A 6,309-nucleotide genomic window follows, 5' to 3' on the forward strand; every position below is an offset into this window, starting at 1 on the left:
CCTATACTTTGGACTAAGGTTTAAGGGGGCTGGCAATGCAGCATTGACCTGTCATCCACCTTACATGGCATACACATGGTGAACCAATTGGCTTTGAGAGGTTTCAGGTTTTTAATGTGCTCAGGCGTTGAAGCGGTTTCTTTTTCTACGGGCTGCTCTGGGCATTGGTCTGTGTCTCTCAAGCTTATGAGAGTCAAGGTCTTTAGGTCGTTGGCAGTACATCGTCCTCTTCTTGGCTGGCTAGAGGGTCTTTTGGTTCAGGAGTACTGCTAGTTCTTCTTGGCTGGCAGCAGTAATGTCTTTTTGTAACAGGCAACAAACCTGGTTGGGGTGAGCTAAGCTTAGCATCAGATAGTGTTTGTGTCACCATTGTGCCGCCAATACTTGCAGTAATCTTCTCATGCTGTTGTGAATCCAGAGAGGGAGTGAATACTTGAAGGTTAAAATTATTTTGGTCGAATATTTAACACTTAATGGCAGTCCATACATCACCGAGGAGGCGGCTTCATCGACCTAAGCGCGGTTAGGGGGTGTCATGAGCACCCCTTTGAGGATGACGTGAGCATCTGTTTGGCTGTGTTTAGATCCTATTAGTATAGTCATGGCTGTGTTTAGATCATATAATTTACACTGTCTCTCCAACAACCAATCCAGAAGGAACTTTGCTAATCAATATGTTCATGGTTTAATTTTTTACCCTTTTTGGCTCTTTTGATTTTTATTTTTATTTCCAAAAACTGGGTTTTTTCTGTTTTGTTTTGTTTTTCTAAGAAAAGAACCTTCTATTAATGCTTGAAAGAATTCATACAAAACAGCAGCCCCGAAGGTGCTGAGTATGGAAAAAACTGGAAAAGGCTGAAACAAAAACCTGGCGTGTTCCAGAGAAACCCAGCTCATTGCCATGGGGATCTTTAGTACTGGGGCTAACAGCTAGGTGGGGGGACCTACAACCAGTGAATCCCTCGTGGAGTGAAGATGTAGAAAACTCTTGCAGCCCAAGCCTTGCAGAATCGAGCACGCCTCGCAATAGTCACCCTAGATCTTGGGGTCCCACGCTCCCAGGTGGAGCGGAGAGTGTAGATATCCTGCCAGATGCGACCAAGGTAGCCGAGGGTGGAACCGGATGCTTACCCATCACCAGACTGCAGCGAGCAACCCAAATGTTCCACGCAGTGATACTGGCTACTACCTCCCATACGTTCTCCTCCTCCGAAGGAGGAACGAGGCTATCCGGAGGGACCGCCACATCGAGCTCTATCCTCTGAATGCTCTGACCCTGTATCCGGTAAGCTAGGGAGATCTCATCAATCTAGAACGCGTGTCCTCCCTCAGTTAACCAGGCCACCATCTCCCATGTGTAATACCTCTGAAGGCTTTGCATACAGGTCATAATCTTGAGGGCTCCCATTAAAATCCTCTGTGTGCTGCGACATCTCTAGAGGCAGTGAGGTATTGTCTCCAGAAAACCAGCAGAGTAACAATGACACTCGTCCTCCAACCATGGGCAAGCCTCTGTGGGCGGCCAACAACAACCAGAAGTAGGAGATCTTTCGCCGCAAATTGGACCATAACCGCGTCCAAAGCCTAGAACGGAGCTCCTGGGGCACCCTCTGGGCCACCCAATGCCTCTCCCTCGAAGAGGTCCACATCGAAGAGTCCATTTGCCAATGAATCTCACCCAGACTCCCTTCCATGTCTGGGTCTCTCTCAGTGAGTGCCTGGAGTAGGCCTCCAGGTCCTATACAAAAAAAATCTGGTTGTGTGTTGCCTCGGTGCATCATCATTCTCAAGGGTATACCAGTCCGAGAAAACTAGCCCAACGATCTATTGTCCATCCTCACGCGAAGTCCCTCCTACTAGAACTCAGGGATGGCTAGGTCAATCTCTCTCATCCGCTTCCCTCTCCCTCGCAAATGCACTAAAGCGCCAAGCCTCGCCTCTCTCTCCATGGGTAATTTGCTCCATCTGTCAAAGGACACGGTTGGTCCACTGTCCCATTGTGCCCAACCAATGTGAGTCTGTCGCCCGAGCATACGCCCCTTCTGATCCCTGATCTCTTGGTGCCAAACAAGGGGCTGGCGCTCGAACTTCTCTCTGCTTTGGGTTGAGCATGAATGAGGCTCGCTGCTAATCTCTACCAGACCCTATGGAGGCTCCTCATCAAGGGGGAACCCTTCCTTATAAGGGGGGCCTCTGAGAAGATCCATCTATGTGAGCGTTGCCACTGCCCCCAGTGCGTGGGATATTCCTGAGAAGCCCTCGCTAGAAGAGGAGCCTCCAAGGATCTGCACTGAGATTGAGGCCGCGAACAACCAACTTGCCCAAGAGGGCTCTACTTTGCATCTCTGGATCAATGACACCCAAGCCTTCTAATGCCTGCGGCATGATCATTGTCTGCCAAGCGACCCGAGCTCTAGAATTTATCGTGCTGTTTGATCTTGCCCAAAGGAAGTTCCGAACCAACCATCGGAGTTGTCCAATGCACCCTCTGTGAAAACATCAGTAGGAGGCGATATACCAGGCCGTGGCAAGAATTGCCACTAAGGCATGGCCCGCTAGGGAGAGTTTAGCCGAGTCCAGTAGAGAAGCGTGCGTCGAACACTCTCGAGGTCGGGAGGTCTCGTTGTCTAGCCCCGCAATATCCATCGGAAGCCAAAGTCGCTCCCCCTCTCTCGAATCTCCTATATCTCCTCAGAGCTTGTGAAGAAACCTATGTATTTTGTCCAGTTGATCCGCGCACTCGAGGGCTCCCCTGACTCTCTCCAAACTCATTGTGGTGCCCTCTACGTACAAGGCCGTGTCATCTGCGAACTCAAAGTCTAGCAACTCCTCCTGTCTGATTGGGAGTGGGAGCCTCAACCGTGTGAGGCCCGCCACCTGTGATCTGAAGTAGTAGCCCAAAGCCTCCTCCACAAACAAGAGGAGGAAGGGAGCGAAGGGGCAGCCCTGGCGGATCGAGCGAGAGAGAGGAAAGGCCTCGTCCATGTGTCCACCGATAAGAATCTAACTAGAGGTTCCCAGAAACTCCTCTGATCCATCTGTCTGAGAAACCCAATCCTCACATAGTACCCTCTAGGAAAGACCACTCCACCCTATCGTAGGTCTTCTCAAAATCCAAGAGAAGGATGTCCAACAGTTGTGACTCCTCCCTAGACCAGTCCACTGCCTCCCAAAATATGAAGATGTCGTCCAGGATGTTGCACTTCTGAACGAACCCGGTATGTGTCGTGGATGATGTTAGTAAGATGGGGCCGTAGCTGCAAACTCAAAACCTTGGGGAGGATCTTGTATGCAGTATCAAGCATCTCCACTGTCGGATGTCTAACCTATCTCTGCCTTTCGGGATTAAACAAATCCACCCCTTGCTCAAGGACTGAGGAAGGGAGCCCGTGTCGAAGATCTCTTGGCAAGCTAGGCGGAAAGGGGTGGAAAGGGGGTGGGGATGATCTCCCAGAAGTTTTGGAAGAAGGTCGGGGTCAAGCCGTCCTTGCCAGGACACTTTTGGGTCATGAGAGCCTTGAGGGCTTCCCGAAGCTCCTTATCCATGAAAGGCTCCTCTAGACTACTACACAAATCTTGCAAGACTACCGTCAGAACGTGATCCCAAACTACCTCACGGGCCACAAGAAAAGATGGAGTCATCCTCTCTGTCTGAAAGAGTTGGCTATAAAAACCTATGGTTAGGTCTAAAATGTCCTGCGGGTCAGTGTGCATGATGCCCTGCGGATCGCGTAGACGCTACAACTACGTGCTTGCCGATCGGGGCCTAGTGGTATGAAAAAATAGATCCATCATGTCTCCTCGATGTACCCACTGGGCCTGGTAGGATTGATAGGAGAACTCAACCCACCGAATCTCCATGTCTTGAAGCTCAAGGCACGTGCTCTCAAACTTGCCACTAAGCCACTAGAATCGTTGCTCTTGTTCCCTGAGCCTCTCTTAGGGAAACCCGTTAGGGTTAGGGTTTACCCCTATGCCCTATGTGGATAGTGTAATTTACACTATCTTTAACACCCCCTCTTAAATTGCACCGGGTAAGTACATGGTGCATGTGCAAGACATGTTTGTGGATTTCGTGTGATGCATATGATAGCATCCCAAATTGAAAAGAAAACAAAGTAGTATGTGCATATGCAAGCACAATGACCACGTGACGAAAGCATCTACAATGAGTACAACTTATAAGGTCATGTACATATCGTGGAATTCCTCCTCTTAAATTATGGGTCATCCTTTGCCTTTGGGAACAAAACCCAAAAGATAGGCCGAAATGAAGAGGAAGAAGACAAAAAGCAAGATGCCCGTCTGGATCGAAGATTGGTCGATCAAAAGATGACAGCGTGAAGAATTGTGTGTATGGCTGCGTGCTGAACATGTCAAGGCTGAACATGTCATAAGTCACCGTGGACTGTGCAGCTCCTTTGTAGAAGATGCATCCGGATGTGAGGCTGGCCGGTGTAGTTATGGATAAAAAATCCGGTAGGTTGTGACAGATAAGAGTGTCACCAATCCAAAAGAATTGGCCGCAATGGCGGAGGTATGCTGCAATAGAATAATCTCTGTCATATGATGCAGGATCGTAGAAGATTGCATAGTCGGTGTAGACAAAGTGATCCAAGGGCTAAAAATCTGGGGCCAAAAGTGCAGGTGTGATGATACGCTACTCTGCTGAAGAAGAATCCCATACAAATGACAAGGTATGGCAACCTGTCGAACCTGTATGCTCAACTGTCATGAGCTGAAGGTCATCTGATCTGTGCATAGCTAAACATCCATTGACATGGGATGTAGCATCTGTTGTAGGCTCGTCGAGAAGGAGCTGACAGTATAAAGGCCTAGAAGCTTGGAATGTCACTGCAAATGCATAGGATGTCCCTGAGGCATACGAGGTTCCGAATGCTAGTGTAGGGATTGATTTGTAGTCATGGATTCAACCACTGGTGTGCATCAAGTATGGACTATATACTATAGCCATAAGTGCATACTGAAACACTTAGTATCCCCAGGTTACGCTATGGCAGAACTTGATGATGTGAATCCACTGCACTAATGCATAGGTATCCTCGTGCTGAGGAATGATCTGCTAATCAGAGGTGGTGATAAGTAGATCCAAGGGTGGTGCAATGTGGCATGACTGAGCCGTTGCTGAAATGTCCTGTAGATTGATGTATTGATCTGTAATGTTGAAGGGAATTGAGCCCAAGGTATGCTCTGTGTCAAAGGTGAAAGCATCAGTGATGGATGCTAGAATGGAATCACCTAAAGAGTTGGATGCGCTGTGGCATAAATCTCTACATGAGACAGAAGATGTGAGTGCCTTGTACTGAGGATTTATCTGGTGTAAATTTGCATGATACTGAACTCCTGCCGAGTATCTGTATCTGGTGTGACAATAAATGGATTTGGATCCATGCATAAATGTGATGGTTATACATCACTAAAATCAGCCTGTGCTGATGTAGATGGGACCGCCTCGTTCTGAGGACTTACCACCAAATATGCCTCACTTACTGCCTGAATGTGCCTCATACTGAGGGCTTATTGAAAAATGTGCCTCGTACTAAGGGCTTACCGAGGAATCTGCATGATCAGAAACTGTGGGCTGATCCATGCTAACATCTGAAGCATCTGTGTCTGATCTGTCAAGGCCAATGAGGCTTGAGTAGGCACCATACATCGCTTCATACCCAGTGGCAATAAATGGTCGAAGAAGGTTCTCTTTCCACTCACGGGTCTCATCCGTAGTCATGACTGGTGTATCATGAACTACGTGATGTGGACAACTCCATGCTAGAGGCGGTCTGGTGCTCTATGTAAGAGGCTTACCCGTGTATCGGTGGCGACGAGAGTGTCTACCCATGAGAACATTGTGTGTGAACTGCCACCACTGAGGAGCTTACGCTAAACGATCAAAACCAAGTTACGTGAGAACATGTGTATGCCAAGGATCAAGCCCATAATCAAATGACACAAATATGTGTCGGGAGTAGCCAAGAGGTTGTATAAGGCTCATGTATGTGTAGGAACCAATGCCAGAAAATAGTCAACAAATGTGACTGTACATGGGTGGCATATGTGCGTGCAAATGTGCAACAATCTTGAATTTGAGGGAAGATCTTTGCCAAGTGTCACAATGAGGTGCTGAAGTGCCAAATGCCAAGGGTACTAAACTGGTGTCAGATATGTGAATGTGTACATCGATGATAGAACTGCATGGACTGACGCTAGTGGAAACTAATCGGGTAATGCGGCAATGGATGACTTGGCTTGGTGGAGTTGGATCTCCTCTATGGTGGTGCTAGTCTACAA

The sequence above is a fragment of the Dipteris shenzhenensis genome, chromosome 8 (genome assembly GCF_047967505.1).
Source record: "Dipteris shenzhenensis isolate YYH24624 ecotype China chromosome 8, Dip_SZ_1.0, whole genome shotgun sequence".
NCBI lineage: Eukaryota > Viridiplantae > Streptophyta > Polypodiopsida > Gleicheniales > Dipteridaceae > Dipteris > Dipteris shenzhenensis.